We start from the raw sequence: 24,084 nt of genomic DNA on the forward strand, positions 1-24,084 counted from the left end.
CACAGGAAGCTCTTGCTCCACACACTTTGTCTTTGGGGTAGACATAAACAGAATCCTGAATATGAAGTCTCTAACGTAAGAAGTGACTGAATGACAGATGGTTGAGTTGCGTGATTTTCACTATGTGCAGGTTATATGACAATAGCTCTAGGCTGTTTTTAACCACTTCCGGTGTCACAGGAAGCTCTTGCTCAACACACGTTGTCTTTGGGGTAGACATAAACAGAATCCTGAATATGAAGTCTCTAACGTAAGAAGTGACTGAATGACAGATGGTTGAGTTGCGTGATTTTCACAATGTGCAGGTTATATGACAATAGCTCTAGGCTGTTTTTAACCACTTCCGGTGTCACAGGAAGCTCTTGCTCAACACACGGTGTCTTTGGGGTAGACATAAACAGAATCCTGAATATGAAGTCTCTACCTTAAGAATTGACTGAATGACAAATGGTTGAGTTGAGTGATTTTCACAATCTGCTGGTTGGCCATATGACAATAGCTCTAGGCTGTTTTTAACAACTTCCGGTTGTCACAGGAAGCTCTTGCTCCACACACGTTGTCTTTCGGGTAGACATAAACAGAATCCTGAATATGAAGTCTCTACCTTAAGAATTGACTGAATGACAGATGGTTGAGTTGCGTGATTTTCACTATGTGCGTTTTATATGACAATAGCTCTAGGCTGTTTTTAACCACTTCCGGTTGTCACAGGAAGCTCTTGTTAAACACACGTTGTCTTTGGGGTAGACATAAACATAATCCTGAATATGAAGTCTCTACCTTAACAATTGACTGAATGACACATGGTTGAGTTGCGTGATTTTCACTGTCTGCAGGTTGGCCATATGACAATAGCTCTAGGCTGTTTTTAACCACTTCCGGTTGACACAGGAAGCTCTTGCTCCACACACGTTGTCTTTGGGGTAGACATAAACAGAATCCTGAATATGAAGTCTCTAACGTAAGAAGTGACTGAATGACAGATGGTTGAGTTGCGTGATTTTCACTATGTGCGTTTTATATGACAATAGCTCTAGGCTGTTTTTAACCACTTCCGGTGTCACAGGAAGCTCTTGCTAAACACAAGTTGTCTTTGGGGTAGACATAAACAGAATCCTGAATATGAAGTCTCTAACGTAAGAAGTGACTGAATGACAGATGGTTGAGTTGCGTGATTTTCACTATGTGCAGGATATATGACAATAGCTCTAGGCTGTTTTTAACCACTTCCGGTTGTCACAGGAAGCTCTTGCTCCACACACGTTGTCTTTGGGGTAGACATAAACAGAATCCTGAATATGAAGTCTCTACCGTAAGAAGTGACTGAATGACAGATGGTTGAGTTGCTTGATTTTCACTATCTGCTGGTTGGCCATATGACAATAGCTCTAGGCTGTTTTTAACAACTTCCGGTTGTCACAGGAAGCTCTTGCTCCACACACGTTGTCTTTGGGGTAGACATAAACAGAATCCTGAATATGAAGTCTCTAACGTAAGAAGTGACTGAATGACAGATGGTTGAGTTGCGTGATTTTCCCTATGTGCAGGTTATATGACAATAGCTCTAGGCTGTTTTTAACCACTTCCGGTGTCACAGGAAGCTCTTGCTAAACACACGTTGTCTTTGGGGTAGACATAAACAGAATCCTGAATATGAAGTCTCTAACGTAAGAAGTGACTGAATGACAGATGGTTGAGTTGCGTGATTTTCACTATGTGCAGGTTATATGACAATAGCTCTAGGCTGTTTATAACCACTTCCGGTTGTCACAGGAAGCTCTTGCTCCACACACGTTGTCTTTGGGGTAGACATAAACAGAATCCTGAATATGAAGTCTCTACCGTAAGAAGTGACTGAATGACAGATGGTTGAGTTGCGTGATTTTCAATTTCTGCTGGTTGGCCATATGACAATAGCTCTAGGCTGTTTTTAACCACTTCCGGTTGTCACAGGAAGCTCTTGCTCAACACACGTTGTCTTTGGGGTAGACATAAACAGAATCCTGAATATGAAGTCTCTAACGTAAGAAGTGACTGAATGACAGATGGTTGAGTTGCGTGATTTTCACAATGTGCAGGTTATATGACAATAGCTCTAGGCTGTTTTTAACCACTTCCGGTGTCACAGGAAGCTCTTGCTCAACACACGGTGTCTTTGGGGTAGACATAAACAGAATCCTGAATATGAAGTCTCTACCTTAAGAATTGACTGAATGACAAATGGTTGAGTTGCGTGATTTTCACAATCTGCTGGTTGGCCATATGACAATAACTCTAGGCTGTTTTTAACAACTTCCGGTTGTCACAGGAAGCTCTTGCTCCACACACGTTGTCTTTCGGGTAGACATAAACAGAATCCTGAATATGAAGTCTCTACCTTAAGAATTGACTGAATGACAGATGGTTGAGTTGCGTGATTTTCACTATGTGCGTTTTACATGACAATAGCTCTAGGCTGTTTTTAACCACTTCCGGTGTCACAGGAAGCTCTTGCTAAACACACGTTGTCTTTGGGGTAGACATAAACAGAATCCTGAATATGAAGTCTCTAACGTAAGAAGTGACTGAATGACAGATGGTTGAGTTGTGTGATTTTCACTATGTGCAGGATATATGACAATAGCTCTAGGCTGTTTTTAACCACTTCCGGTTGTCACAGGAAGCTCTTGCTCCACACACGTTGTCTTTGGGGTAGACATAAACAGAATCCTGAATATGAAGTCTCTACCGTAAGAAGTGACTGAATGACAGATGGTTGAGTTGCTTGATTTTCACTATCTGCTGGTTGGCCATATGACAATAGCTCTAGGCTGTTTTTAACAACTTCCGGTTGTCACAGGAAGCTCTTGCTCCACACACGTTGTCTTTGGGGTAGACATAAACAGAATCCTGAATATGAAGTCTCTAACGTAAGAAGTGACTGAATGACAGATGGTTGAGTTGCTTGATTTTCACTATGTGCAGGTTATATGACAATAGCTCTAGGCTGTTTTTAACCACTTCCGGTTGTCACAGGAAGCTCTTGCTCAACACACGTTGTCTTTGGGGTAGACATAAACAGAATCCTGAATATGAAGTCTCTAACGTAAGAAGTGACTGAATGACAGATGGTTGAGTTGCGTGATTTTCACAATGTGCAGGTTATATGACAATAGCTCTAGGCTGTTTTTAACCACTTCCGGTGTCACAGGAAGCTCTTGCTAAACACACGTTGTCTTTGGGGTAGACATAAACAGAATCCTGAATATGAAGTCTCTAACGTAAGAAGTGACAGAATGACAGATGGTTGAGTTGCGTGATTTTCACTATCTGCTGGTTGGCCATATGACAATAGCTCTAGGCTGTTTTTAACCACTTCCGGTTGTCACAGGAAGCTCTTGCTCCACACACGTTGTCTTTGGGGTAGACATAAACAGAATCCTGAATATGAAGTCTCTAACGTAAGAAGTGACTGAATGACAGATGGTTGAGTTGCGTGATTTTCACTATGTGCAGGTATATGACAATAGCTCTAGGCTGTTTTTAACCACTTCCGGTTGTCACAGGAAGCTCTTGCTCAACACACGTTGTCTTTGGGGTAGACATAAACAGAATCCTGAATATGAAGTCTCTACCTTAAGAATTGACTGAATGACACATGGTTGAGTTGCGTGATTTTCACAATCTGCTGGTTGGCCATATGACAATAGCTCTAGGCTGTTTTTAACAACTTCCGGTTGTCACAGGAAGCTCTTGCTCCACACACGTTGTCTTTGGGGTAGACATAAACAGAATCCTGAATATGAAGTCTCTAACGTAAGAAGTGACTGAATGACAGATGGTTGAGTTGCTTGATTTTCACTATGTGCAGGTTATATGACAATAGCTCTAGGCTGTTTTTAACCACTTCCGGTTGTCACAGGAAGCTCTTGCTCAACACACGTTGTCTTTGGGGTAGACATAAACAGAATCCTGAATATGAAGTCTCTAACGTAAGAAGTGACTGAATGACAGATGGTTGAGTTGCGTGATTTTCATAATGTGCAGGTTATATGACAATAGCTCTAGGCTGTTTTTAACCACTTCCGGTGTCACAGGAAGCTCTTGCTAAACACACGTTGTCTTTGGGGTAGACATAAACAGAATCCTGAATATGAAGTCTCTAACGTTAGAAGTGACAGAATGACAGATGGTTGAGTTGCGTGATTTTCACTATCTGCTGGTTGGCCATATGACAATAGCTCTAGGCTGTTTTTAACCACTTCCGGTGTCACAGGAAGCTCTTGCTAAACACACGTTGTCTTTGGGGTAGACATAAACAGAATCCTGAATATGAAGTCTCTAACGTAAGAAGTGACAGAATGACAGATGGTTGAGTTGCGTGATTTTCACTATGTGCAGGTTATATGACAATAGCTCTAGGCTGTTTTTAACCACTTCCGGTTGTCACAGGAAGCTCTTGCTCCACACACGTTGTCTTTGGGGTAGACATAAACAGAATCCTGAATATGAAGTCTCTACCGTAAGAAGTGACTGAATGACAGATGGTTAAGTTACGTGATTTTCACTATCTGCTGGTTGGCCATATGACAATAGCTCTAGGCTGTTTTTAACAACTTCCGGTTGGCACAGGAAGCTCTTGCTCCACACACGTTGTCTTTTGGGTAGACATAAACAGAATCCTGAATATGAAGTCTCTAACGTAAGAAGTGACTGAATGACAGATGGTTGAGTTGCGTGATTTTCACAATGTGCAGGTTATATGACAATAGCTCTAGGCTGTTTTTAACCACTTCCGGTGTCACAGGAAGCTCTTGCTCAACACACGGTGTCTTTGGGGTAGACATAAACAGAATCCTGAATATGAAGTCTCTACCTTAAGAATTGACTGAATGACAAATGGTTGAGTTGAGTGATTTTCACAATCTGCTGGTTGGCGATATGACAATAGCTCTAGGCTGTTTTTAACAACTTCCGGTTGTCACAGGAAGCTCTTGCTCCACACACGTTGTCTTTCGGGTAGACATAAACAGAATCCTGAATATGAAGTCTCTACCTTAAGAATTGACTGAATGACAGATGGTTGAGTTGCGTGATTTTCACTATGTGCGTTTTATATGACAATAGCTCTAGGCTGTTTTTAACCACTTCCGGTTGTCACAGGAAGCTCTTGCTCCACACACGTTGTCTTTGGGGAAGACATAAACAGAATCCTGAATATGAAGTCTCTAACGTAAGAAGTGACTGAATGACAGATGGTTGAGTTGCTTGATTTTCACTATGTGCAGGTTATATGACAATAGCTCTAGGCTGTTTTTAACCACTTCCGGTTGTCACAGGAAGCTCTTGCTAAACACACGTTGTCTTTTGGGTAGACATAAACAGAATCCTGTATATGAAGTCTCTAACGTAAGAAGTGACTGAATGACAGATGGTTGAGTTGAGTGATTTTCACTATGTGCAGGTTATATGACAATAGCTCTAGGCTGTTTTTAACCACTTCCGGTGTCACAGGAAGCTCTTGCTAAACACACGTTGTCTTTGGGGTAGACATAAACAGAATCCTGAATATGAAGTCTCTAACGTAAGAAGTGACTGAATGACAGATGGTTGAGTTGCGTGATTTTCACTATGTGCAGGTTATATGACAATAGCTCTAGGCTGTTTTTAACCACTTCCGGTGTCACAGGAAGCTCTTGCTAAACACACGTTGTCTTTGGGGTAGACATAAACAGAATCCTGAATATGAAGTCTCTAACGTAAGAAGTGACAGAATGACAGATGGTTGTGTTGCGTGATTTTCACTATGTGCAGGTTATATGACAATAGCTCTAGGCTGTTTTTAACCACTTCCGGTTGTCACAGGAAGCTCTTGCTCCACACACGTTGTCTTTGGGGTAGACATAAACAGAATCCTGAATATGAAGTCTCTACCGTAAGAAGTGACTGAATGACAGATGGTTGAGTTACGTGATTTTCACTATCTGCTGGTTGGCCATATGACAATAGCTCTAGGCTGTTTTTAACCACTTCCGGTTGTCACAGGAAGCTCTTGCTCCACACACGTTGTCTTTGGGGTAGACATAAACAGAATCCTGAATATGAAGTCTCTAACGTAAGAAGTGACTGAATGACAGATGGTTGAGTTGCGTGATTTTCACAATGTGCAGGTTATATGACAATAGCTCTAGGCTGTTTTTAACCACTTCCGGTGTCACAGGAAGCTCTTGCTCAACACACGGTGTCTTTGGGGTAGACATAAACAGAATCCTGAATATGAAGTCTCTACCTTAAGAATTGACTGAATGACAAATGGTTGAGTTGAGTGATTTTCACAATCTGCTGGATGGCCATATGACAATAGCTCTAGGCTGTTTTTAACAACTTCCGGTTGTCACAGGAAGCTCTTGCTCCACACACGTTGTCTTTCGGGTAGACATAAACAGAATCCTGAATATGAAGTCTCTACCTTAAGAATTGACTGAATGACAGATGGTTGAGTTGCGTGATTTTCACTATGTGCGTTTTATATGACAATAGCTCTAGGCTGTTTTTAACCACTTCCGGTTGTCACAGGAAGCTCTTGCTAAACACACGTTGTCTTTGGGGTAGACATAAACATAATCCTGAATATGAAGTCTCTACCTTAACAATTGACTGAATGAAACATGGTTGAGTTGCGTGATTTTCACTGTCTGCAGGTTGGCCATATGACAATAGCTCTAGGCTGTTTTTAACCACTTCCGGTTGACACAGGAAGCTCTTGCTCCACACACGTTGTCTTTGGGGTAGACATAAACAGAATCCTGAATATGAAGTCTCTAACGTAAGAAGTGACTGAATGACAGATGGTTGAGTTGCGTGATTTTCACTATGTGCAGGATATATGACAATAGCTCTAGGCTGTTTTTAACCACTTCCGGTTGTCACAGGAAGCTCTTGCTCCACACACGTTGTCTTTGGGGTAGACATAAACAGAATCCTGAATATGAAGTCTCTACCGTAAGAAGTGACTGAATGACAGATGGTTGAGTTGCTTGATTTTCACTATCTGCTGGTTGGCCATATGACAATAGCTCTAGGCTGTTTTTAACAACTTCCGGTTGTCACAGGAAGCTCTTGCTCCACACACGTTGTCTTTGGGGTAGACATAAACAGAATCCTGAATATGAAGTCTCTAACGTAAGAAGTGACTGAATGACAGATGGTTGAGTTGCGTGATTTTCCCTATGTGCAGGTTATATGACAATAGCTCTAGGCTGTTTTTAACCACTTCCGGTGTCACAGGAAGCTCTTGCTAAACACACGTTGTCTTTGGGGTAGACATAAACAGAATCCTGAATATGAAGTCTCTAACGTAAGAAGTGACAGAATGACAGATGGTTGAGTTGCGTGATTTTCACTATCTGCTGGTTGGCCATATGACAATAGCTCTAGGCTGTTTTTAACCACTTCCGGTTGTCACAGGAAGCTCTTGCTCCACACACGTTGTCTTTGGGGTAGACATAAACAGAATCCTGAATATGAAGTCTCTAACGTAAGAAGTGACTGAATGACAGATGGTTGAGTTGCGTGATTTTCACTATGTGCAGGTTATATGACAATAGCTCTAGGCTGTTTTTAACCACTTCCGGTTGTCACAGGAAGCTCTTGCTCAACACACGTTGTCTTTGGGGTAGACATAAACAGAATCCTGAATATGAAGTCTCTACCTTAAGAATTGACTGAATGACACATGGTTGAGTTGCGTGATTTTCACAATCTGCTGGTTGGCCATATGACAATAGCTCTAGGCTGTTTTTAACAACTTCCGGTTGTCACAGTAAGCTCTTGCTCCACACACGTTGTCTTTGGGGTAGACATAAACAGAATCCTGAATATGAAGTCTCTAACGTAAGAAGTGACTGAATGACAGATGGTTGAGTTGCTTGATTTTCACTATGTGCAGGTTATATGACAATAGCTCTAGGCTGTTTTTAACCACTTCCGGTTGTCACAGGAAGCTCTTGCTCAACACACGTTGTCTTTGGGGTAGACATAAACAGAATCCTGAATATGAAGTCTCTAACGTAAGAAGTGACTGAATGACAGATGGTTGAGTTGCGTGATTTTCATAATGTGCAGGTTATATGACAATAGCTCTAGGCTGTTTTTAACCACTTCCGGTGTCACAGGAAGCTCTTGCTAAACACACGTTGTCTTTGGGGTAGACATAAACAGAATCCTGAATATGAAGTCTCTAACGTTAGAAGTGACAGAATGACAGATGGTTGAGTTGCGTGATTTTCACTATCTGCTGGTTGGCCATATGACAATAGCTCTAGGCTGTTTTTAACCACTTCCGGTGTCACAGGAAGCTCTTGCTAAACACACGTTGTCTTTGGGGTAGACATAAACAGAATCCTGAATATGAAGTCTCTAACGTAAGAAGTGACAGAATGACAGATGGTTGAGTTGCGTGATTTTCACTATGTGCAGGTTATATGACAATAGCTCTAGGCTGTTTTTAACCACTTCCGGTTGTCACAGGAAGCTCTTGCTCCACACACGTTGTCTTTGGGGTAGACATAAACAGAATCCTGAATATGAAGTCTCTACCGTAAGAAGTGACTGAATGACAGATGGTTAAGTTACGTGATTTTCACTATCTGCTGGTTGGCCATATGACAATAGCTCTAGGCTGTTTTTAACAACTTCCGGTTGGCACAGGAAGCTCTTGCTCCACACACGTTGTCTTTTGGGTAGACATAAACAGAATCCTGAATATGAAGTCTCTAACGTAAGAAGTGACTGAATGACAGATGGTTGAGTTGCGTGATTTTCACAATGTGCAGGTTATATGACAATAGCTCTAGGCTGTTTTTAACCACTTCCGGTGTCACAGGAAGCTCTTGCTCAACACACGGTGTCTTTGGGGTAGACATAAACAGAATCCTGAATATGAAGTCTCTACCTTAAGAATTGACTGAATGACAAATGGTTGAGTTGAGTGATTTTCACAATCTGCTGGTTGGCGATATGACAATAGCTCTAGGCTGTTTTTAACAACTTCCGGTTGTCACAGGAAGCTCTTGCTCCACACACGTTGTCTTTCGGGTAGACATAAACAGAATCCTGAATATGAAGTCTCTACCTTAAGAATTGACTGAATGACAGATGGTTGAGTTGCGTGATTTTCACTATGTGCGTTTTATATGACAATAGCTCTAGGCTGTTTTTAACCACTTCCGGTTGTCACAGGAAGCTCTTGCTCCACACACGTTGTCTTTGGGGAAGACATAAACAGAATCCTGAATATGAAGTCTCTAACGTAAGAAGTGACTGAATGACAGATGGTTGAGTTGAGTGATTTTCACTATGTGCAGGTTATATGACAATAGCTCTAGGCTGTTTTTAACCACTTCCGGTGTCACAGGAAGCTCTTGCTAAACACACGTTGTCTTTGGGGTAGACATAAACAGAATCCTGAATATGAAGTCTCTAACGTAAGAAGTGACAGAATGACAGATGGTTGTGTTGCGTGATTTTCACTATGTGCAGGTTATATGACAATAGCTCTAGGCTGTTTTTAACCACTTCCGGTTGTCACAGGAAGCTCTTGCTCCACACACGTTGTCTTTGGGGTAGACATAAACAGAATCCTGAATATGAAGTCTCTACCGTAAGAAGTGACTGAATGACAGATGGTTGAGTTACGTGATTTTCACTATCTGCTGGTTGGCCATATGACAATAGCTCTAGGCTGTTTTTAACCACTTCCGGTTGTCACAGGAAGCTCTTGCTCCACACACGTTGTCTTTGGGGTAGACATAAACAGAATCCTGAATATGAAGTCTCTAACGTAAGAAGTGACTGAATGACAGATGGTTGAGTTGCGTGATTTTCACAATGTGCAGGTTATATGACAATAGCTCTAGGCTGTTTTTAACCACTTCCGGTGTCACAGGAAGCTCTTGCTCAACACACGGTGTCTTTGGGGTAGACATAAACAGAATCCTGAATATGAAGTCTCTACCTTAAGAATTGACTGAATGACAAATGGTTGAGTTGAGTGATTTTCACAATCTGCTGGTTGGCCATATGACAATAGCTCTAGGCTGTTTTTAACAACTTCCGGTTGTCACAGGAAGCTCTTGCTCCACACACGTTGTCTTTCGGGTAGACATAAACAGAATCCTGAATATGAAGTCTCTACCTTAAGAATTGACTGAATGACAGATGGTTGAGTTGCGTGATTTTCACTATGTGCGTTTTATATGACAATAGCTCTAGGCTGTTTTTAACCACTTCCGGTTGTCACAGGAAGCTCTTGCTAAACACACGTTGTCTTTGGGGTAGACATAAACATAATCCTGAATATGAAGTCTCTACCTTAACAATTGACTGAATGAAACATGGTTGAGTTGCGTGATTTTCACTGTCTGCAGGTTGGCCATATGACAATAGCTCTAGGCTGTTTTTAACCACTTCCGGTTGACACAGGAAGCTCTTGCTCCACACACGTTGTCTTTGGGGTAGACATAAACAGAATCCTGAATATGAAGTCTCTAACGTAAGAAGTGACTGAATGACAGATGGTTGAGTTGCGTGATTTTCACTATGTGCGTTTTATATGACAATAGCTCTAGGCTGTTTTTAACCACTTCCGGTGTCACAGGAAGCTCTTGCTAAACACAAGTTGTCTTTGGGGTAGACATAAACAGAATCCTGAATATGAAGTCTCTAACGTAAGAAGTGACTGAATGACAGATGGTTGAGTTGCGTGATTTTCACTATGTGCAGGATATATGACAATAGCTCTAGGCTGTTTTTAACCACTTCCGGTTGTCACAGGAAGCTCTTGCTCCACACACGTTGTCTTTGGGGTAGACATAAACAGAATCCTGAATATGAAGTCTCTACCGTAAGAAGTGACTGAATGACAGATGGTTGAGTTGCTTGATTTTCACTATCTGCTGGTTGGCCATATGACAATAGCTCTAGGCTGTTTTTAACAACTTCCGGTTGTCACAGGAAGCTCTTGCTCCACACACGTTGTCTTTGGGGTAGACATAAACAGAATCCTGAATATGAAGTCTCTAACGTAAGAAGTGACTGAATGACAGATGGTTGAGTTGCGTGATTTTCCCTATGTGCAGGTTATATGACAATAGCTCTAGGCTGTTTTTAACCACTTCCGGTGTCACAGGAAGCTCTTGCTAAACACACGTTGTCTTTGGGGTAGACATAAACAGAATCCTGAATATGATGTCTCTAACGTAAGAAGTGACTGAATGACAGATGGTTGAGTTGCGTGATTTTCACTATGTGCAGGTTATATGACAATAGCTCTAGGCTGTTTTTAACCACTTCCGGTTGTCACAGGAAGCTCTTGCTCCACACACGTTGTCTTTGGGGTAGACATAAACAGAATCCTGAATATGAAGTCTCTACCGTAAGAAGTGACTGAATGACAGATGGTTGAGTTGCGTGATTTTCAATTTCTGCTGGTTGGCCATATGACAATAGCTCTAGGCTGTTTTTAACAACTTCCGGTTGTCACAGGAAGCTCTTGCTCCACACACGTTGTCTTTGGGGTAGACATAAACAGAATCCTGAATATGAAGTCTCTAACGTAAGAAGTGACTGAATGACAGATGGTTGAGTTGCGTGATTTTCACTATGTGCGTTTTATATGACAATAGCTCTAGGCTTTTTTTAACCACTTCCGGTGTCACAGGAAGCTCTTGCTAAACACAAGTTGTCTTTGGGGTAGACATAAACAGAATCCTGAATATGAAGTCTCTAACGTAAGAAGTGACTGAATGACAGATGGTTGAGTTGCGTGATTTTCACTATGTGCAGGATATATGACAATAGCTCTAGGCTGTTTTTAACCACTTCCGGTTGTCACAGGAAGCTCTTGCTCCACACACGTTGTCTTTGGGGTAGACATAAACAGAATCCTGAATATGAAGTCTCTACCGTAAGAAGTGACTGAATGACAGATGGTTAAGTTACGTGATTTTCACTATCTGCTGGTTGGCCATATGACAATAGCTCTAGGCTGTTTTTAACAACTTCCGGTTGGCACAGGAAGCTCTTGCTCCACACACGTTGTCTTTTGGGTAGACATAAACAGAATCCTGAATATGAAGTCTCTAACGTAAGAAGTGACTGAATGACAGATGGTTGAGTTGCGTGATTTTCACAATGTGCAGGTTATATGACAATAGCTCTAGGCTGTTTTTAACCACTTCCGGTGTCACAGGAAGCTCTTGCTCAACACACGGTGTCTTTGGGGTAGACATAAACAGAATCCTGAATATGAAGTCTCTACCTTAAGAATTGACTGAATGACAAATGGTTGAGTTGAGTGATTTTCACAATCTGCTGGTTGGCGATATGAAAATAGCTCTAGGCTGTTTTTAACAACTTCCGGTTGTCACAGGAAGCTCTTGCTCCACACACGTTGTCTTTCGGGTAGACATAAACAGAATCCTGAATATGAAGTCTCTACCTTAAGAATTGACTGAATGACAGATGGTTGAGTTGCGTGATTTTCACTATGTGCGTTTTATATGACAATAGCTCTAGGCTGTTTTTAACCACTTCCGGTTGTCACAGGAAGCTCTTGCTCCACACACGTTGTCTTTGGGGAAGACATAAACAGAATCCTGAATATGAAGTCTCTAACGTAAGAAGTGACTGAATGACAGATGGTTGAGTTGAGTGATTTTCACTATGTGCAGGTTATATGACAATAGCTCTAGGCTGTTTTTAACCACTTCCGGTGTCACAGGAAGCTCTTGCTAAACACACGTTGTCTTTGGGGTAGACATAAACAGAATCCTGAATATGAAGTCTCTAACGTAAGAAGTGACTGAATGACAGATGGTTGAGTTGCGTGATTTTCACTATGTGCAGGTTATATGACAATAGCTCTAGGCTGTTTTTAACCACTTCCGGTGTCACAGGAAGCTCTTGCTAAACACACGTTGTCTTTGGGGTAGACATAAACAGAATCCTGAATATGAAGTCTCTAACGTAAGAAGTGACAGAATGACAGATGGTTGTGTTGCGTGATTTTCACTATGTGCAGGTTATATGACAATAGCTCTAGGCTGTTTTTAACCACTTCCGGTTGTCACAGGAAGCTCTTGCTCCACACACGTTGTCTTTGGGGTAGACATAAACAGAATCCTGAATATGAAGTCTCTACCGTAAGAAGTGACTGAATGACAGATGGTTGAGTTACGTGATTTTCACTATCTGCTGGTTGGCCATATGACAATAGCTCTAGGCTGTTTTTAACCACTTCCGGTTGTCACAGGAAGCTCTTGCTCCACACACGTTGTCTTTGGGGTAGACATAAACAGAATCCTGAATATGAAGTCTCTAACGTAAGAAGTGACTGAATGACAGATGGTTGAGTTGCGTGATTTTCACAATGTGCAGGTTATATGACAATAGCTCTAGGCTGTTTTTAACCACTTCCGGTGTCACAGGAAGCTCTTGCTCAACACACGGTGTCTTTGGGGTAGACATAAACAGAATCCTGAATATGAAGTCTCTACCTTAAGAATTGACTGAATGACAAATGGTTGAGTTGAGTGATTTTCACAATCTGCTGGTTGGCCATATGACAATAGCTCTAGGCTGTTTTTAACAACTTCCGGTTGTCACAGGAAGCTCTTGCTCCACACACGTTGTCTTTCGGGTAGACATAAACAGAATCCTGAATATGAAGTCTCTACCTTAAGAATTGACTGAATGACAGATGGTTGAGTTGCGTGATTTTCACTATGTGCGTTTTATATGACAATAGCTCTAGGCTGTTTTTAACCACTTCCGGTTGTCACAGGAAGCTCTTGCTAAACACACGTTGTCTTTGGGGTAGACATAAACATAATCCTGAATATGAAGTCTCTACCTTAACAATTGACTGAATGAAACATGGTTGAGTTGCGTGATTTTCACTGTCTGCAGGTTGGCCATATGACAATAGCTCTAGGCTGTTTTTAACCACTTCCGGTTGACACAGGAAGCTCTTGCTCCACACACGTTGTCTTTGGGGTAGACATAAACAGAATCCTGAATATGAAGTCTCTAACGTAAGAAGTGACTGAATGACAGATGGTTGAGTTGCGTGATTTTCACTATGTGCGTTTTATATGACAATAGCTCTAGGCTGTTTTTAACCACTTCCGGTGTCACAGGAAGCTCTTGCTAAACACAAGTTGTCTTTGGGGTAGACATAAACAGAATCCTGAATATGAAGTCTCTAACGTAAGAAGTGACTGAATGACAGATGGTTGAGTTGCGTGATTTTCACTATGTGCAGGATATATGACAATAGCTCTAGGCTGTTTTTAACCACTTCCGGTTGTCACAGGAAGCTCTTGCTCCACACACGTTGTCTTTGGGGTAGACATAAACAGAATCCTGAATATGAAGTCTCTACCGTAAGAAGTGACTGAATGACAGATGGTTGAGTTGCTTGATTTTCACTATCTGCTGGTTGGCCATATGACAATAGCTCTAGGCTGTTTTTAACAACTTCCGGTTGTCACAGGAAGCTCTTGCTCCACACACGTTGTCTTTGGGGTAGACATAAACAGAATCCTGAATATGAAGTCTCTAACGTAAGAAGTGACTGAATGACAGATGGTTGAGTTGCGTGATTTTCCCTATGTGCAGGTTATATGACAATAGCTCTAGGCTGTTTTTAACCACTTCCGGTGTCACAGGAAGCTCTTGCTAAACACACGTTGTCTTTGGGGTAGACATAAACAGAATCCTGAATATGATGTCTCTAACGTAAGAAGTGACTGAATGACAGATGGTTGAGTTGCGTGATTTTCACTATGTGCAGGTTATATGACAATAGCTCTAGGCTGTTTTTAACCACTTCCGGTTGTCACAGGAAGCTCTTGCTCCACACACGTTGTCTTTGGGGTAGACATAAACAGAATCCTGAATATGAAGTCTCTACCGTAAGAAGTGACTGAATGACAGATGGTTGAGTTGCGTGATTTTCAATTTCTGCTGGTTGGCCATATGACAATAGCTCTAGGCTGTTTTTAACAACTTCCGGTTGTCACAGGAAGCTCTTGCTCCACACACGTTGTCTTTGGGGTAGACATAAACAGAATCCTGAATATGAAGTCTCTAACGTAAGAAGTGACTGAATGACAGATGGTTGAGTTGCGTGATTTTCACTATGTGCGTTTTATATGACAATAGCTCTAGGCTGTTTTTAACCACTTCCGGTGTCACAGGAAGCTCTTGCTAAACACAAGTTGTCTTTGGGGTAGACATAAACAGAATCCTGAATATGAAGTCTCTAACGTAAGAAGTGACTGAATGACAGATGGTTGAGTTGCGTGATTTTCACTATGTGCAGGATATATGACAATAGCTCTAGGCTGTTTTTAACCACTTCCGGTTGTCACAGGAAGCTCTTGCTCCACACACGTTGTCTTTGGGGTAGACATAAACAGAATCCTGAATATGAAGTCTCTACCGTAAGAAGTGACTGAATGACAGATGGTTGAGTTGCGTGATTTTCACTATCTGCTGGTTGGCCATATGACAATAGCTCTAGGCTGTTTTTAACAACTTCCGGTTGTCACAGGAAGCTCTTGCTCCACACACGTTGTCTTTGGGGTAGACATAAACAGAATCCTGAATATGAAGTCTCTACCGTAAGAAGTGACTGAATGACAGATGGTTGAGTTGCGTGATTTTCAATTTCTGCTGGTTGGCCATATGACAATAGCTCTAGGCTGTTTTTAACAACTTCCGGTTGTCACAGGAAGCTCTTGCTCCACACACGTTGTCTTTGGGGTAGACATAAACAGAATCCTGAATATGAAGTCTCTAACGTAAGAAGTGACTGAATGACAGATGGTTGAGTTGCGTGATTTTCACTATGTGCGTTTTATATGACAATAGCTCTAGGCTGTTTTTAACCACTTCCGGTGTCACAGGAAGCTCTTGCTAAACACAAGTTGTCTTTGGGGTAGACATAAACAGAATCCTGAATATGAAGTCTCTAACGTAAGAAGTGACTGAATGACAGATGGTTGAGTTGCGTGATTTTCACTATGTGCAGGATATATGACAATAGCTCTAGGCTGTTTTTAACCACTTCCGGTTGTCACAGGAAGCTCTTGCTCCACACACGTTGTCTTTGGGGTAGACATAAACAGAATCCTGAATATGAAGTCTCTACCGTAAGAAGTGACTGAATGACAGATGGTTGAGTTGCGTGATTTTCACTATCTGCTGGTTGGCCATATGACAATAGCTCTAGGCTGTTTTTAACAACTTCCGGTTGTCACAGGAAGCTCTTGCTCCACACACGTTGTCTTTGGGGTAGACATAAACAGAATCCTGAATATGAAGTCTCTAACGTAAGAAGTGACTGAATGACAGATGGTTGAGTTGCGTGATTTTCCCTATGTGCAGGTTATATGACAATAGCTCTAGGCTGTTTTTAACCACTTCCGGTGTCACAGGAAGCTCTTGCTAAACACACGTTGTCTTTGGGGTAGACATAAACAGAATCCTGAATATGATGTCTCTAACGTAAGAAGTGACTGAATGACAGATGGTTGAGTTGCGTGATTTTCACTATGTGCAGGTTATATGACAATAGCTCTAGGCTGTTTTTAACCACTTCCGGTTGTCACAGGAAGCTCTTGCTCCACACACGTTGTCTTTGGGGTAAACATAAACAGAATCCTGAATATGAAGTCTCTACCGTAAGAAGTGACTGAATGACAGATGGTTGAGTTGCGTGATTTTCAATTTCTGCTGGTTGGCCATATGACAATAGCTCTAGGCTGTTTTTAACAACTTCCGGTTGTCACAGGAAGCTCTTGCTCCACACACGTTGTCTTTGGGGTAGACATAAACAGAATCCTGAATATGAAGTCTCTAACGTAAGAAGTGACTGAATGACAGATGGTTGAGTTGCTTGATTTTCACTATGTGCAGGTTATATGACAATAGCTCTAGGCTGTTTTTAACCACCTCCGGTTGTCACAGGAAGCTCTTGCTCAACACACGTTGTCTTTGGGGTAGACATAAACAGAATCCTGAATATGAAGTCTCTAACGTAAGAAGTGACTGAATGACAGATGGTTGAGTTGCGTGATTTTCACAATGTGCAGGTTATATGACAATAGCTCTAGGCTGTTTTTAACCACTTCCGGTGTCACAGGAAGCTCTTGCTCAACACACGGTGTCTTTGGGGTAGACATAAACAGAATCCTGAATATGAAGTCTCTACCTTAAGAATTGACTGAATGACAAATGGTTGAGTTGCGTGATTTTCACAATCTGCTGGTTGGCCATATGACAATAGCTCTAGGCTGTTTTTAACAACTTCCGGTTGTCACAGGAAGCTCTTGCTCCACACACGTTGTCTTTCGGGTAGACATAAACAGAATCCTGAATATGAAGTCTCTACCTTAAGAATTGACTGAATGACAGATGGTTGAGTTGCGTGATTTTCACTATGTGCGTTTTACATGACAATAGCTCTAGGCTGTTTTTAACCACTTCCGGTGTCACAGGAAGCTCTTGCTAAACACACGTTGTCTTTGGGGTAGACATAAACAGAATCCTGAATATGAAGTCTCTAACGTAAGAAGTGACTGAATGACAGATGGTTGAGTTGCGTGATTTTCACTATGTGCAGGATATATGACAATAGCTCTAGGCTGTTTTTAACCACTTCCGGTTGTCACAGGAAGCTCTTGCTCCACACACGTTGTCTTTGGGGTAGACATAAACAGAATCCTGAATATGAAGTCTCTACCGTAAGAAGTGACTGAATGACAGATGGTTGAGTTGTGTGATTTTCAATTTCTGCTGGTTGGCCATATGACAATAGCTCTAGGCTGTTTTTAACAACTTCCGGTTGTCACAGGAAGCTCTTGCTCCACACACGTTGTCTTTGGGGTAGACATAAACAGAATCCTGAATGTGAAGTCTCTAACGTAAGAAGTGACTGAATGACAGATGGTTGAGTTGGGTGATTTTCACTATGTGCAGGTTATATGACAATAGCTCTAGGCTGTTTTTAACCACTTCCCGTTGTCACAGGAAGCTCTTGCTCAACACACGTTGTCTTTGGGGTAGACATAAACAGAATCCTGAATATGAAGTCTCTACCTTAAGAATTGACTGAATGACAGATGGTTGAGTTGCTTGATTTTCACTATGTGCAGGTTATATGACAATAGCTCTAGGCTGTTTTTAACCACTTCCGGTGTCACAGGAAGCTCTTGCTAAACACACGTTGTCTTTGGGGTAGACATAAACAGAATCCTGAATATGAAGTCTCTAACGTAAGAAGTGACTGAATGACAGATGGTTGAGTTGCGTGATTTTCACTATGTGCAGGTTATATGACAATAGCTATAGGCTGTTTTTAACCACTTCCGGTTGTCACAGGAAGCTCTTGCTCCACACACGTTGTCTTTGGGGTAGACATAAACAGAATCCTGAATATGAAGTCTCTACCGTAAGAAGTGACTGAATGACAGATGGTTGAGTTACGTGATTTTCACTATCTGCTGGTTGGCCATATGACAATAGCTCTAGGCTGTTTTTAACAACTTCCGGTTGGCACAGGAAGCTCTTGCTCCACACACGTTGTCTTTGGGGTAGACATAAACAGAATCCTGAATATGAAGTCTCTAACGTAAGAAGTGACTGAATGACAGATGGTTGAGTTGCGTGATTTTCACAATGTGCAGGTTATATGACAATAGCTCTAGGCTGTTTTTAACCACTTCCGGTGTCACAGGAAGCTCTTGCTCAACACACGGTGTCTTTGGGGTAGACATAAACAGAATCCTGAATATGAAGTCTCTACCTTAAGAATTGAATGAATGACAAATGGTTGAGTTGAGTGATTTTCACAATCTGCTGCTTGGCGATATGACAATAGCTCTAGGCTGTTTTTAACAACTTCCGGTTGTCACAGGAAGCTCTTGCTCCACACACGTTGTCTTTCGGGTAGACATAAACAGAATCCTGAATATGAAGTCTCTACCTTAAGAATTGACTGAATGACAGATGGTTGAGTTGCGTGATTTTCACTATGTGCGTTTTATATGACAATAGCTCTAGGCTGTTTTTAACCACTTCCGGTTGTCACAGGAAGCTCTTGCTCCACACACGTTGTCTTTGGGGAAGACATAAACAGAATCCTGAATATGAAGTCTCTAACGTAAGAAGTGACTGAATGACAGATGGTTGAGTTGCTTGATTTTCACTATGTGCAGGTTATATGACAATAGCTCTAGGCTGTTTTTAACCACTTCCGGTTGTCACAGGAAGCTCTTGCTAAACACACGTTGTCTTTTGGGTAGACATAAACAGAATCCTGTATATGAAGTCTGTAACGTAAGAAGTGACTGAATGACAGATGGTTGAGTTGAGTGATTTTCACTATGTGCAGGTTATATGACAATAGCTCTAGGCTGTTTTTAACCACTTCCGGTGTCACAGGAAGCTCTTGCTAAACACACGTTGTCTTTGGGGTAGACATAAACAGAATCCTGAATATGAAGTCTCTAACGTAAGAAGTGACTGAATGACAGATGGTTGAGTTGCGTGATTTTCACTATGTGCAGGTTATATGACAATAGCTCTAGGCTGTTTTTAACCACTTCCGGTGTCACAGGAAGCTCTTGCTAAACACACGTTGTCTTTGGGGTAGACATAAACAGAATCCTGAATATGAAGTCTCTAACGTAAGAAGTGACTGAATGACAGATGGTTGAGTTGCGTGATTTTCACTATGTGCAGGTTATATGACAATAGCTCTAGGCTGTTTTTAACCACTTCCGGTTGTCACAGGAAGCTCTTGCTCAACACACGTTGTCTTTGGGGTAGACATAAACAGAATCCTGAATATGAAGTCTCTACCTTAAGAATTGACTGAATGACACATGGTTGAGTTGCGTGATTTTCACAATCTGCTGGTTGGCCATATGACAATAGCTCTAGGCTGTTTTTAACAACTTCCGGGTGTCACAGGAAGCTCTTGCTCCATACACGTTGTCTTTGGGGTAGACATAAACAGAATCCTGAATATGAAGTCTCTACCTTAAGAATTGACTGAATGACACATGGTTGAGTTGCGTGATTTTCAATTTCTGCTGGTTGGCCATATGACAATAGCTCTAGGCTGTTTTTAACAACTTCCGGTTGTCACAGGAAGCTCTTGCTCCACACACGTTGTCTTTGGGGTAGACATAAACAGAATCCTGAATGTGAAGTCTCTAACGTAAGAAGTGACTGAATGACAGATGGTTGAGTTGGGTGATTTTCACTATGTGCAGGTTATATGACAATAGCTCTAGGCTGTTTTTAACCACTTCCCGTTGTCACAGGAAGCTCTTGCTCAACACACGTTGTCTTTGGGGTAGACATAAACAGAATCCTGAATATGAAGTCTCTACCTTAAGAATTGACTGAATGACAGATGGTTGAGTTGCTTGATTTTCACTATGTGCAGGTTATATGACAATAGCTCTAGGCTGTTTTTAACCACTTCCGGTGTCACAGGAAGCTCTTGCTAAACACACGTTGTCTTTGGGGTAGACATAAACAGAATCCTGAATATGAAGTCTCTAACGTAAGAAGTGACTGAATGACAGATGGTTGAGTTGCGTGATTTTCACTATGTGCAGGTTATATGACAATAGCTATAGGCTGTTTTTAACCACTTCCGGTTGTCACAGGAAGCTCTTGCTCCACACACGTTGTCTTTGGGGTAGACATAAACAGAATCCTGAATATGAAGTCTCTACCGTAAGAAGTGACTGAATGACAGATGGTTGAGTTACGTGATTTTCACTATCTGCTGGTTGGCCATATGACAATAGCTCTAGGCTGTTTTTAACAACTTCCGGTTGGCACAGGAAGCTCTTGCTCCACACACGTTGTCTTTGGGGTAGACATAAACAGAATCCTGAATATGAAGTCTCTAACGTAAGAAGTGACTGAATGACAGATGGTTGAGTTGCGTGATTTTCACAATGTGCAGGTTATATGACAATAGCTCTAGGCTGTTTTTAACCACTTCCGGTGTCACAGGAAGCTCTTGCTCAACACACGGTGTCTTTGGGGTAGACATAAACAGAATCCTGAATATGAAGTCTCTACCTTAAGAATTGAATGAATGACAAATGGTTGAGTTGAGTGATTTTCACAATCTGCTGCTTGGCGATATGACAATAGCTCTAGGCTGTTTTTAACAACTTCCGGTTGTCACAGGAAGCTCTTGCTCCACACACGTTGTCTTTCGGGTAGACATAAACAGAATCCTGAATATGAAGTCTCTACCTTAAGAATTGACTGAATGACAGATGGTTGAGTTGCGTGATTTTCACTATGTGCGTTTTATATGACAATAGCTCTAGGCTGTTTTTAACCACTTCCGGTTGTCACAGGAAGCTCTTGCTCCACACACGTTGTCTTTGGGGAAGACATAAACAGAATCCTGAATATGAAGTCTCTAACGTAAGAAGTGACTGAATGACAGATGGTTGAGTTGCTTGATTTTCACTATGTGCAGGTTATATGACAATAGCTCTAGGCTGTTTTTAACCACTTCCGGTTGTCACAGGAAGCTCTTGCTAAACACACGTTGTCTTTTGGGTAGACATAAACAGAATCCTGTATATGAAGTCTCTAACGTAAGAAGTGACTGAATGACAGATGGTTGAGTTGAGTGATTTTCACTATGTGCAGGTTATATGACAATAGCTCTAGGCTGTTTTTAACCACTTCCGGTGTCACAGGAAGCTCTTGCTAAACACACGTTGTCTTTGGGGTAGACATAAACAGAATCCTGAATATGAAGTCTCTAACGTAAGAAGTGACTGAATGACAGATGGTTGAGTTGCGTGATTTTCACTATGTGCAGGTTATATGACAATAGCTCTAGGCTGTTTTTAACCACTTCCGGTGTCACAGGAAGCTCTTGCTAAACACACGTTGTCTTTGGGGTAGACATAAAAAGAATCCTGAATATGAAGTCTCTAACGTAAGAAGTGACTGAATGACAGATGGTTGAGTTGCGTGATTTTCACTATGTGCAGGTTATATGACAATAGCTCTAGGCTGTTTTTAACCACTTCCGGTTGTCACAGGAAGCTCTTGCTCAACACACGTTGTCTTTGGGGTAGACATAAACAGAATCCTGAATATGAAGTCTCTACCTTAAGAATTGACTGAATGACACATGGTTGAGTTGCGTGATTTTCACAATCTGCTGGTTGGCCATATGACAATAGCTCTAGGCTGTTTTTAACAACTTCCGGGTGTCACAGGAAGCTCTTGCTCCACACACGTTGTCTTTGGGGTAGACATAAACAGAATCCTGAATATGAAGTCTCTACCTTAAGAATTGACTGAATGACACATGGTTGAGTTGCGTGATTTTCAATTTCTGCTGGTTGGCCATATGACAATAGCTCTAGGCTGTTTTTAACAACTTCCGGTTGTCACAGGAAGCTCTTGCTCCACACACGTTGTCTTTGGGGTAGACATAAACAGAATCCTGAATGTGAAGTCTCTAACGTAAGAAGTGACTGAATGACAGATGGTTGAGTTGGGTGATTTTCACTATGTGCAGGTTATATGACAATAGCTCTAGGCTGTTTTTAACCACTTCCCGTTGTCACAGGAAGCTCTTGCTCAACACACGTTGTCTTTGGGGTAGACATAAACAGAATCCTGAATATGAAGTCTCTACCTTAAGAATTGACTGAATGACAGATGGTTGAGTTGCTTGATTTTCACTATGTGCAGGTTATATGACAATAGCTCTAGGCTGTTTTTAACCACTTCCGGTGTCACAGGAAGCTCTTGCTAAACACACGTTGTCTTTGGGGTAGACATAAACAGAATCCTGAATATGAAGTCTCTAACGTAAGAAGTGACTGAATGACAGATGGTTGAGTTGCGTGATTTTCACTATGTGCAGGTTATATGACAATAGCTATAGGCTGTTTTTAACCACTTCCGGTTGTCACAGGAAGCTCTTGCTCCACACACGTTGTCTTTGGGGTAGACATAAACAGAATCCTGAATATGAAGTCTCTACCGTAAGAAGTGACTGAATGACAGATGGTTGAGTTACGTGATTTTCACTATCTGCTGGTTGGCCATATGACAATAGCTCTAGGCTGTTTTTAACAACTTCCGGTTGGCACAGGAAGCTCTTGCTCCACACACGTTGTCTTTGGGGTAGACATAAACAGAATCCTGAATATGAAGTCTCTAACGTAAGAAGTGACTGAATGACAGATGGTTGAGTTGCGTGATTTTCACAATGTGCAGGTTATATGACAATAGCTCTAGGCTGTTTTTAACCACTTCCGGTGTCACAGGAAGCTCTTGCTCAACACACGGTGTCTTTGGGGTAGACATAAACAGAATCCTGAATATGAAGTCTCTACCTTAAGAATTGAATGAATGACAAATGGTTGAGTTGAGTGATTTTCACAATCTGCTGCTTGGCGATATGACAATAGCTCTAGGCTGTTTTTAACAACTTCCGGTTGTCACAGGAAGCTCTTGCTCCACACACGTTGTCTTTCGGGTAGACATAAACAGAATCCTGAATATGAAGTCTCTACCTTAAGAATTGACTGAATGACAGATGGTTGAGTTGCGTGATTTTCACTATGTGCGTTTTATATGACAATAGCTCTAGGCTGTTTTTAACCACTTCCGGTTGTCACAGGAAGCTCTTGCTCCACACACGTTGTCTTTGGGGAAGACATAAACAGAATCCTGAATATGAAGTCTCTAACGTAAGAAGTGACTGAATGACAGATGGTTGAGTTGCTTGATTTTCACTATGTGCAGGTTATATGACAATAGCTCTAGGCTGTTTTTAACCACTTCCGGTTGTCACAGGAAGCTCTTGCTAAACACACGTTGTCTTTTGGGTAGACATAAACAGAATCCTGTATATGAAGTCTCTAACGTAAGAAGTGACTGAATGACAGATGGTTGAGTTGAGTGATTTTCACTATGTGCAGGTTATATGACAATAGCTCTAGGCTGTTTTTAACCACTTCCGGTGTC

The sequence above is a fragment of the Salmo salar genome, chromosome 21, assembly GCF_965601325.2.
Source record: "Salmo salar chromosome 21, fSalSal1, whole genome shotgun sequence".
Classification (NCBI taxonomy): domain Eukaryota; kingdom Metazoa; phylum Chordata; class Actinopteri; order Salmoniformes; family Salmonidae; genus Salmo; species Salmo salar.